This window comes from Colobus angolensis, unplaced genomic scaffold (assembly GCF_000951035.1).
Source record: "Colobus angolensis palliatus isolate OR3802 unplaced genomic scaffold, Cang.pa_1.0 Scaffold109, whole genome shotgun sequence".
Lineage (NCBI taxonomy): Eukaryota > Metazoa > Chordata > Mammalia > Primates > Cercopithecidae > Colobus > Colobus angolensis.
This window is the reverse complement of record NW_012111919.1, coordinates 2,911,549-2,921,747: the sequence shown is the minus strand read 5'-3', so window position 1 is coordinate 2,921,747 and position 10,199 is coordinate 2,911,549. Positions and strand designations below refer to the sequence as shown.

Sequence of the window (10,199 nt, the reverse complement as noted above, 5' to 3'; positions counted from 1 at the left end):
AAATGAGAGAGAAGGAAAGGGAATCCCTAAGTATATCAAGGATGACAGAAAATAAAAGGCGGATAAAATTCAAACGAAAAAGAAAGGAAAACCCCAACACCCTCCAAGAGGTCTCTCTGAATCTGGACCACCGGCTCCAAGCCACAAACAGAAATCTCCCAGACAGCTTGTGCGCCGCGCGTCCGGCTGACATCTGCTTCCAGGATCGGCTCGCGGCGCAGTACTGTGACGTCACCTGAAGGGAGCACTTCCGATCTTGTGCCGCCTTCCCAGGACCATCAGGGAGAGCCGGCCGCCTTCCAGGCGGACAGGTGAGGTACAGCTTCCCGATCTCAGGGTGACTGCCCAAAGGAAGGACGGGTGGGCAGGCACGCGGGATCTGGCGCCTCTTCTCTATGGTTCCTCGCAGAGCCCCTGTTGCCCTGGGCCAGATGGCCCGTAGCACCGAAAATAATACTGTTCCGACAGCTCGCTAGTTAGGAGCCACTTGGCCTGGGAGTCCCTTGAGCTGCAGACCGGGCAGCCGCTCACCCGAGCGCGGAAATGCAGCATTTGAACCCCTAAGTGCAGCCCACCTGTGAGGAAATCTTACGGCTCCCCCGTGGAGGAGTAGAGGCCAAAAGGTTGGGCAACCGGCCAGGAAGAAGTGGCTAGGAGGGGTCAAACTCTGGGCCGTGAGTGTTCTTTGTCCCCAGCGTTTAGTGCTCACGCCGCCTTTTATTCACGGTAAAGACCTTTACCATAAACTCTCACCGTTGGGTCTTAGTTTGATTTTCTTCCCCACGCAAGACAGGATGCAGATTGGAGCACTTTATTCCTTGATTAATTAATTCGTGCCTTCCCTCGCAAGTAGTTACCGGACAACTGCTTTGTGTCCTGTGTACCAAACACAAGACGTTAATAGTCCTGGCCGGGCGCGATGGCTCTCACGCCTGTAATCCCAGCACTTTGGGACCCCAAGGCGGGCGGATCACGAGGTCAGGAGATCGAGACCATCCTGGCTAACACGGTGAAACCCCACCTCTACTAAAAAAAAAAAAAAAATAGCCGGGCGTGGTGGCGGGCGCCTGTAGTCCCAGCTACTAGGGAGGCTGAGGCAGGAGAATGGCATGAACCCGGGAGGTGGAGCTTGCAGTGAGCCGAGATCGCGCCACTGCACTCTAGTCTGGGCCACAGAGTGAGACTGTCTCAAAAAATAAAAAGAGTTGATAGTCCTTTAGTTGAAAGAACAAATCTGTTTGGAGAAAGAGATACAACCAAAAGAAACCCAGAAGATTTAGAAGCATCTCCAGAATGTTTATTCTCAAAAGCTGTTTTTTAATTAAACTTCTTTCTGAAACTATAAGTAGGAGTGTCTCTGTTGTGTGTTTTCCCATTTTTCCACCTAAAGGTGAAAGGCTTGGAAACCTGCTAAGGCCCCTCTTTCCATCATGTAGCATTCTAGGGCACAATCAAGGCAACACAATGGTGCCCATCTAAAATTTTGCATTTTAATATTTTGCTTTTTGATAACTTAATACCTTCAGACTGGAGGACTTTTTCTTTGTTAAAATGTTGCTCTGCTTTCAGCATTTTCTCCCTTGTAGTATTACCATGATATATTTAAGATTAAGCACTTAATTCTGAAGTCGCTTTAAGTATACTTCAACCAAAGGGAAATTAGTATATTATTTCTAATGAGTGTATTTAATATAGGTAAGTAGTTTGTACACTTATGAAATTCTTGGCATTAATTGATGTCCAGAAGCTGAAAGCTGCTCTCTGGCACATTTAAAAAGTGTGTGTGTGTGATTACAAGAAAGTTTGATGTCGTAGTTGCCACCTTAGACATAGCAAAGGAGTTGTGCAAAACAAGTTGCCTTTTTCCAGTAAAGATAATTCAGCAAGTTCATCTTGAGTGTAATGTGTGCTTTAGTTTTTAATATGTCCTCAGCAGTAGTCATGGATTTTATCTTCATTTAAGCTTGATTTTCTGGCCCACTTGTACAGATTTAAGAAGATTCTCACTGGGGTTAGTGTGCAGTCATTCAGATAGCAAATATAGCAAAAGTAGGTGAAATGTAAAAGTCGTTAAAAAAAGAATTGTGAAATTGCTTATGTCGCAACCACATCAAGCAGGAGCAAAGACAACTACACAGAATCTTGGTATAACATATAGTCGTTACCACTTGGACTTTCTCCTACAATATTTTGCAGTTTGTTTTTTGGATTCGTTAGTGTTATATAATATTTCAAAGCTATATGTGACTGGGAAATATTGAAATAGGTATCAGAGGACTGTAGAATTTATTTTGCCATTTAAATGCTTATGTCCTTGAACAAAAAATGTAAACATCTTTGACCTTTAATTTCTTGTTCTATTAATTGCCTGCTTTTTAGGTCTCCTTAAGGTCTGATGAGAAAGGAAGAGAATATAATTTGCAAATGAAAAGAAGTTTAAAAAAAAAAGTGATTTTATTGCAAGGGGCTAGATGGTGATCAAGTCAGGATATAGAAAACAATTATTTGTTCTTACATGTTATTCTGGAGAAAGATGAGATGGATACCCATAGTTACAGCAGACTGTAAAAAAAATTCTGTTTATGCATCATCTGTTTATATGTTGACTTTCACCTGTATGTTTTCAAGTTTATATAGGGCTATGTGCTAAGATCCCAATTTTCCCCTTTCATACCACTTATTATACCAATTGCAAATAAATACATGTATAATTATTAATAACTTTTTTAAAAACCTTTTTGTTTTGAGATAATTACATAGTCACAGGAAGTTGCAAAAAACTTTACGGGGAAGTCCCTGTGTACCCTTAAGCCTGCCTCCCTCGATGGTAACATCTTGGATAACTGTGGCACAATGTTAAAACTGGAAAATTGGCATTGATACAATTCACAGAGTGTATTTCCATTTCACCAACTTTATAAGGACTCATTTGTGTGTGTACACCGGTCTGTGTGTAGCTTCTTATAACTACCATAATCAAGATAAAGAATTATTCCATCACCACAAGGCCCCCTGATGCTGCCTCCTTCTAGTCAAACTATCTTGTCCCAGCTCCATCCCTAACCTGTGACAACCACTGCTCTATCTCTATAATTTTGTTATTTCAAAGATATTGTGTAGATGGACTCATACCATATGTAACTTTTTGAGATCCATCCAAATGTGTGTATCATGCATTCCTTTATTGCTGAGTAGTAGTCCATGGGATGGCTATGCTGCAGTTTGTTTAACCATTCATTCATTGAAGGACATTTGGGTCACGCTATTATAAATAGAGCTTCTATGAACTTTTTGTGTGAAGGTTTTTGAGTGAACATACATTTTTCCCCTTCTGGGATAAATGCCCAAGAGTACAATTACTAAATCATATGGTAAGTGTATGTTTAGTGAATTCATACTTCTTTAGCTTGTTGAGGTGAGTTACATTGATTTTAAAATGTTGAACATAACTGGTATAAATCTCACTTGGTTATAGTATATAATTGTATATTTCCATATTCTATTTGCTAATATTTTGTTAAGGTATTGGTAAAGAGGTATGAGAGGTTAAGGTGTAGGTATGAGAGATGTGTTGTAGTTTTTTGCTTGTTTGTTTTGTACTGCCTGTGCCAGGCTTTGATAGCGTAATAGTATTCTACATGGTTTTTAGTGATAACCCTTGTTTCATTATTGCTGCTGTATTAGTAATTTGTGTAGTTTTATCTTTTTCAGTGGTGATTTGCTGATTACAGTGACCTTTTTCAGAGAACTCTTTATTTCATCTTTGTCTGTTTTTCTATTTTTAATGTCATTGATTTCTGCTCTTACTTTTATTATTTTCTTCCTTCTCACTTTAGGATTATTTTGCTTCTCCTTGTCTAGTGCTGTGATTATTAGTTTAAGATCTTTCTTTGTTTTTAATGTAAGCATTTATTGCTCTAATTTCCCTCTTGGCATTGCTTTAGTTGTATCTCACAAATTTTGCTGTCTTGTATTTTCATTTCCATTCAGTTCTATATATTTTAAATTTTTCCTTAGAAGTTTGCTTGACCCACGAAAATATTTGGGAGTGTCGTTTAGTTTCCAAGTTTTTGGTGATTTACCCGTTGTTTTTCTGTTGTTGATTTCTAGTTTTTTCCACAATGATCAGAAAACATAAGCTGTGTAATTTTTAATTTTTAAGTTTGTTTTATGACTGAGGGTATGGTGTATCTTGGTGGATGTTCCGTGTGTGCTTGAAAAGCATGTGTATTCTGCTATTGCTGGTTGCAGTGTTCTATACATGTCAGTTATGTCCTGTTCATTGATGGTGTTGTTCTGTTCTTCTGTGTCTTCTTGATTGTCTAATAGTTATTTTTGTTGCTGAAGATCCCAACTATAATTACAAATGTCTCTGTTTTTCCTTTTAGCTCTGTTGGTTTTGGCTTCATGTATTTTAAATATCCGTTGTTTGGTGCATATACATTTAAGATGTTTTCTTGATTAATTAATCGTTGTATCTTTGTACAATAATTTTCTTTGTTCTAAAGTCTACTTTATCTGATGGTAGTGTAGCCATTACTACTTAAAAAAGAGTAGTTAGCATGGCATATCTTTTCCATACTTCTATTTTCAACCTACCAATGTCATTATGTTTTAGTGAATTTCTTGTAGACACTATATGCTTGGGTCCTTTAAAAAAAGAAACTACTCTGCCCAACTCTGTCTTTTAGCTAGTATAGTTATATCATTTACACTTAAAAGTAATTGATATGGTAGGGCTTAAGCCAGCCATTTTGTTACTTGTTTTCTGTTTATTTCCTGTTTTTCATATTTGTTCCTCTTCTCTTTCTGTAGGTTTCTTGAATATTTTCAGAATTCTATTTGACGTGTTTATAGTGTTTTTGAGTATCTGGCTAAGTTAACCTTTTTTATTGTGCTTTAGGTATAACAGTAGATGTAACAACTTATCACAAGGGATAATTTTATTGCCTTTTGCCAGTTGAAGTGTAGAGACCTTACTTCCATAAAGGTCCTTTTTCCTTTTCCCTTTTTAAATTATTTTTTTTTTTGAGATGGAGTCTTGCTCTGTCACCCAGGCTGGAGTGCAGTGGCACGATCTCCACTCACTGCAAGCTCTGCCTCCCAGGTTCACGCCATTCTCCTGCCTCAGCCTCCCGTGTAGCTGGGACTACAGGCGCCTGCCACCACGCCTGGCTAATTTTTGTATTTTTAGTAGAGATGGGGTTTCACCATGTTAGTCAGGATGGTCTCGATCTCCTGACCTCGTGATCCACCCATCTCGGCCTCCCAAAGTGCTGGGATTACAGGCGTGAGCCACCGCGCCTGGCCCCCTTTTTAAAATTTAGTAGTTGTATTTTCTCTATACACCTTGAACACCACATCAAATGTTGTTATAACGTTTACTTCAACTATCAAATACGATTTAAGAAACTCATGAGATGAAGAATAGTTCATTTTATATTTACCATGACTATTACCCATTCCAGTGTTCTTCCTTTACTCAAATTAAATCTTATTGATACATCATTTCCTTTTTGTTTGAGGAACTTCTTTTAGGAGAACTTCCTAAAGATATGTCTGTTAGTGACAAATTAGTTTCCATCATCTGAGAATGTTGTTCCCCTTTGTTCCTGAAGGGTGGTTTTCACCTATATGGAATTTGGCCTTGACAGTTCTTTTACTTTAATATTTGAAAAATGTGCCATTTCTTTCTGTCTTCCATGATTTCTGATGAGAAATCTGATGGCATTCAAACTGTTGTTCCCCTTAAAGGTAATGTGCCATTTCTCTCTGGCTGCTTTGGAGATTTTTTTCTTTGTTTTTAGTTTTCTAAACTTTGACTTATGATATATCTTGTATTTTTATTTTTTCCTACTTAAGATTTTCTCAGCTTCTTGACTCTGTAGATGTATGTCTTTTGTCAAATTGAGAAGTTTTCAGCTATTATATCTTTAATTATTTTTTTCAGCGCCATACTTTCTTTTCTTCCTCTAAAACTCTGATTGGATGAATGTTAGGTCATTTGTTATTGTCCTACAAGTCCCTGATGCCCTTCTTGTTTCTTTGTCTGTTTTTCTCTGATCAGACTGAGTAAATTCTATTGATCTGTTTTCAAGTTCACTGATCCTGTTCTCTGTCAATTCCACTCTACTATTGAGCCCATCCAGCAAGTTTTTAATTTTAATTAGTATTTTTTTCAATTTTATAATTATTTTTGATTCTTTTTAAAACATTTCATCTTTCAAGGAGAGCTACTTTCAATATACATGGAATTTCTTGGAAAAACTAATAACAGTTTTAGGTTATTTGTATATATGAACTCATGTTACTCAAGATTTTAAACCTTCTTTGCAAAGTTAACTCTGTAATTAGCAGATGAAGCATGAACATATATAATTTTTTTCTCTCTGTCTCAGGTAATTCCTTGTTAGAGGCCCTAATAAAAGGGAAATGGGGAAGGAAATAGAGAAGAGAATTTAGGCATTGGCAAATTGAAAATCGTCTGTAGTATCTTGCTGACAGGTAAAGTAGGAATTTTGAAACTCTAGAGAAAAGGAACCAGGAATGAAGACGGAATGAAACATTTATATTTACTTCATTAAAACTTTTAAAGTTGTCATATAGTTTCAGATTTAAAAAGCTCTTTCTTCCAGCCTAGGCAACATGGTGAAACCCCTTCTCTACCAAAAATACAAAAAGTTAGCCAGGCATGGTGGTGTGTGCCTGTAGTCTCAGCTACTTGTGGGGTGGAGGCCAGAGTATCGCTTGAGCCCAGAAGGTTGAGGCTGCAGTGAGCCAAGATTGTGCCCCTGTATTCCAGCCTGGGTGACAAAGTGAGATCCTATCTCAAAAGAAATAATAAAAATAAATAAAAAAACAAAAAGTTCTTTTTCCTTTCCTTCTTTTCCCTTGAAGAATACTGAAGATTTTACATAGTTGACAAATGAGGTAAATCTAAGAAAAAACAAAAATTAAGTAGAATGGGTAACTTTCAGTGACCATACTTGAGATTTAGGTTATATTGACTGCTGAGGTTTATCAGTTTGAGTCCTATCCCTACGATATAATTAAAAATAAACCATAAACCCCCCCCATTGTCAGGCTCACTGACAGTATAACATTGTGATTAAAAAGCTCTTTCTGAGTAAGTATGAAAAGTTAATGCATGAAAAAGAATATATGTTAATTTAGTGGGGAAAAAGATGGTTTCTGTATTACAGTGGTATTAGCACAAGTAGCTTTCCATCTGAAAGAAAATAAAATTGGATCCTTATATAGTGGATTAAAGATTTAGAAGTAGAGATTAATAAAAATTAAACATCTGGGAAATAGTATGTAAAATATGGAAGCCCAGAAAAGCATTAGCATCTGCATTATACAAAGTTTTCTTACAGACTGTTAAGAAAAAGATAAATAACTCACTTGGAACCTAGGCAAATGATATGAAGAGACAATTTACGGAAAAGATAGTCTAAAAAGCTAACAAACATGAGAAAATGCTTAAACACGCTTGTAGTCAGTAAAATGCAAATTAAAGAATAAGGTATTTTATATCCAAAGACTGTAAGACTTACAAACAGTGGTATCACTTAGTGATGATAGGGTTGTAGAGGGAAAGATAACTTTCTACATCACTAAAAGAATTACATTCTTTTTTTGAGAATAATCTGGCAACATCTATTAAAATTCAACCAGCAATTTCACACTTGGCAATCTGGCCTATAAAAACAAAAGCGCTGGTAGATATGAATATATGTAAGAACATAGGTATTTAAGGGTACTTATTGCAGCATTGTTCTGAAAAAACTGGGAACTAATTGAGTGCTTGGCAACAGGGAGACGGTCATATAAATTGTGGTATATCCACATTGTGGAACCATTAAAAATGAATTACTTATATAAACTCTGACTTGGCAGGATATCCATATGTTATTAAATATGAAAGCAAAATGCATAGAAGTATATATAATATGCTACTATTTGTCAAACACTGGCAACTCATTCATGAAAAAAATGCATAAATGCTTAACATGTATTTGTGTATAATTATAGAAGAATATGGAAGGCTATACCAAGTAACATGGGTTTGGGAGAGATATGGATAGTGAGGAGAGGTAGAATGGAGGCATGATGCAAAAGGTTAAAAAATTGTTTAGAAAAATCACAGCATGCATTGTATCTCATTTATCCATGTAAGTGAAATTATATATATGCATATAAGTAAAATTTTAAAAATAACATGAGCTCTGGATCTTTCAGACATTTATGGGTTCAAATTCTGACTCTGCCATTTTACAACTTACTAGCTGTGTGACTTAGGCAAATTGCTTAATGTCTTTCAATCAATTTTCTCACATATTTTCTTGGGGTGGGAGGATGAAATAATAGTACCCATCTCATAGGGTCGTCATCAGGATTAAATTTAGATAGCATCTGTGAAGTGCTTAGCACAGTACCTGGCTTACAGAAAGCACTCTCAGTTATTCTTACTGTTGCCTTGGTTCTTACGCTCTTGGATGTTTGTTAATATCTATTTTTAAAACTTTATCACCATCCTGCAACTTTCTTGAAACACTCCTCACTGGTTTATATTACTTTACATGTCTTAGTTAATGCCTATTTCTAGTTGTTCCTTTTTTATTTTGTTGATGTCTTTTTTCCTTACCTATGGATATTGCTCCCAAAATATAGCAGGAGTTGCCAAAGAAGCTTTTGAATTAGGGTGACTGGGAGAATAGTGGTTCTATATATGGCAGCAGAGAAGTCATGATGTAGGGTTTATAAGGTTGATTTTTAAAACAAGATGATTTTGATATTTGCCATTTTTTATGCATCAATGAGGCATTCAGATAAAAATGTTCAATAGCTGGAAAAACTTGACAGGAACTTAAGGAGTAGATATAAAGGATTCTCCCACATGGCTAATTCTCAAAGTGGATGTAATCTCAAAGAGAGAGCATATAGAGAAGTGAACCCAGGGCAGAAACTTTGGGAACAGCGAGTAGGGGAGGAAAAGGTTCTCAATGAGGACTGGGAGGTGGCATAGAAGCCAAGATAGAGAAGTTCTTTAAGAAGCAGCTGGAGAAACTGTATGTCTACTTTGTTCTCTCTTGAGCTTTAGTTCTGTGGCTCACATTGTCTTCTGGCCTTGTTCCTTATTTTCTTGAAACTTAAACTACATTTGTAACTAATCCCAGCTTCCTTTCTTCCCACTGATTTCCCTTCTTTTATATTTCCCCTATATGTATGTGAGTAACGCTTTCATTCCTCTCATCTTTGGCATCAAAATCTGTCATCCCTGCCCCTTTCCCGTCCCTGGTTCTCCATATCATTACCAAGACTTTAGACTCCCATTCGCTCCTTTTTCATTCCCACTCTTGCCTACATTTGATCGATTATTATCAAAATAATCTAAAGAAGATTATTTTGGAAGCTTCCAAACTCTAGTGTAATCTTCTGTTTTTTCTTTCATAGTCCTCTTAAAAAAACTAGTTTAATCCAGTCCCTCTCCCTTTTAAATCCACCAGATTCTCTTTCCTACAACATTTTCCCAAACTGTTCTGAGGAAGGAGATGAGGTATTAATGAGAGAGATTAGTAGGATCACTATTAATAAAATATAGTCAAATCAGATTTTAGAAGGTCGTATACCTTTTTGGCACCAGGGACCCATTTTGTGGAAGACAGTTTTTCCACAAATGGTGGGGAGTGAGGGTGATGGTTTTGGGATGAAACTGTTCCATCTCAGATCATCGGGCATTAAATTCTCATAAGGAGCACACAGCCTAGATCCTTTGCATGCACGGTTCACAATAGGGTTTGTGTTCTGTGAGAATTTAATGCTTCCATTGATCTAACATGAGGCGGAGCTCAGGCAGTAATGCTTGCTTGCCGCTTATCTCCTGCTATGTGGCCCGGTTCCTAACCAGTTCCAGTACGTGGCCTGGGAGTTGTGGAACCCTGTTGTATACTATGTCCCTAACTTCAACATTCACAGTTCCTATCGGTGTGCTTTGAAAAAGTTCCTCAGAAGTAAAGCTTACGTGCCTTTGTGTTTAACTTAACTTTCCAGATTGTGTTTTCCAAAGATGGCCACAATAGTAACTCCCATACCACATGTTCTTTTTACAATATGACTTTGACACTTCTTCTACTGACCCCTCGCAGTAGAAATGTCAAGGTCATATTGTACAAAGAACATGCTGTCTTTGAATATTG

The 10,199-nt window shown here is 37.2% G+C and overlaps 1 protein-coding gene across 5 annotated transcripts in view; it reads left to right on the top strand.

The window, feature by feature from the left end:
* The first annotated feature begins 217 nt into the window (after window positions 1–217).
* The window catches only part of LDAH (lipid droplet associated hydrolase), a 155,957-nt gene continuing 145,975 nt past the window's right edge, over window positions 218–10,199 (top strand). For 4 of the 5 annotated variants that reach the window (XM_011950651.1, XM_011950640.1, XM_011950632.1 and 1 more), the window contains exon 1: window positions 218–311. The gene's annotated coding sequence lies outside the window, so the exon portion shown is untranslated. The remainder of the gene's footprint in view (window positions 312–10,199) is intronic. The other variant, XR_001002737.1, reaches the window with a different exon arrangement.